Source organism: Tamandua tetradactyla, assembly GCF_023851605.1.
Source record: "Tamandua tetradactyla isolate mTamTet1 chromosome 18 unlocalized genomic scaffold, mTamTet1.pri SUPER_18_unloc_1, whole genome shotgun sequence".
NCBI classification, from domain to species: Eukaryota; Metazoa; Chordata; class Mammalia; order Pilosa; family Myrmecophagidae; genus Tamandua; species Tamandua tetradactyla.
In genome coordinates, this window is record NW_027518250.1 from 1,432,701 (window position 1) to 1,434,043 (window position 1,343).

The window sequence follows — 1,343 nt, forward strand, 5'->3', positions numbered from 1 at the left end:
AATAGAATGATAAATACATAAATAGACAATAGTATAAACCAGGGGCTTTTGTTTGACTTCATATGAGTACAGTTCTATTATTGATCTTCACTACTTATACAATTAAGGCAAATTGATTAACATCTCTGAGCCTCACTTTAACATTGAAGTTAAGTGAAATAATCATGACTGTAACAGACGCAGAGTAGATTTAAGTGTCAGCATGTCAAATTTTTATTATTATAGTGACAGTCACACAGTATGTACATCAAAGATCACAGCTACCTATCTCTTTTACTTAGTTTCTATTACTAAAATTAAAGGTGATGCTTACTTCGGCAAGATATATACTAAAATTCGAATCACACAGAGAAGATCAGCATGACCCTCGCACAAGGATGTCATGCAAATTCATGAAGTGTTCCATATTTGAAAAAATAAAAAAAAAATAAAGGTGAAAATTAGCAAAAATTCTAATGGTGTAAAGAATTATGTTCACCTGACATTTAGATGACAGTTTTATATATAACCGGTATTGCATATTTGATAAACTGATTGAATTAGAGATATATGCTTATGTGTTCAGCATTTTAATATAAATATTTTATTTCAGATAATTTTAGTTTACAGAAAAGCTGCAAATATATTACAGTTTTGCCATACTCCACACTCAGTTTCAACTAATATCTCATATTACTATCCTCCTACATTAAATAGCATATTTGTCATAACTATCCAATGTTGATACATGAGTATTAATTAAATACCATATTTATTCAGATTCCCTTACTTCTTACTGGACATACTTTTCTTATTCCAGAATCCCATCTAGGATACCACATTACACTTAACCATCATGTTTCCTTAGGGCTCTGAAGACATTGACAGTTTCTCAGCATTTCCTTGTTTTTGATGACCTTGGAAGTACAAAGGATGAATGGACATTATTAAGCAACTGGTGTTTTCTCATAGTTTTGCCATGATTAGATTGGAGTTATGGATTTTGGGGAGGAAGACCAGAACGGGTCCATTTCATTCCAATATATCAAGAATATATCTTATCATTATCTCTTGGCACTGTTGATGTTAACTTTGGTCACTTGGTTAAGATAGTGCCAGATTTCTCCACTATTAAGCTACTTCACCCCACGTTCCCACTTTCCATACTCTACTCCTTGAAATGAAGTACTTGTGTGCATCCCACATAATAAAGGGAAGAGTTCTGTTCTACCTCCTTGACAACTAGTATCTGTATATACCATTTTGTGTTGTTTTAAATGTTCTACATGGGAGATAAATCTATTTCCCCAATCCTTTTTTTTTTTTTTTGCTTTTTCTTGAATCACTTATATCAGTATGGACTC

At 32.2% G+C, this 1,343-nt stretch overlaps 1 non-coding gene across 1 annotated transcript; it reads left to right on the forward strand.

The window, feature by feature from the left end:
- The first annotated feature begins 307 nt into the window (after nt 1-307).
- Nucleotides 308-412, forward strand: LOC143672878 (U6 spliceosomal RNA). Its single transcript, XR_013170090.1, has one exon. It is a non-coding gene; the product is annotated as a U6 spliceosomal RNA (small nuclear RNA).
- Nucleotides 413-1,343: the final 931 nt, after the last annotated feature.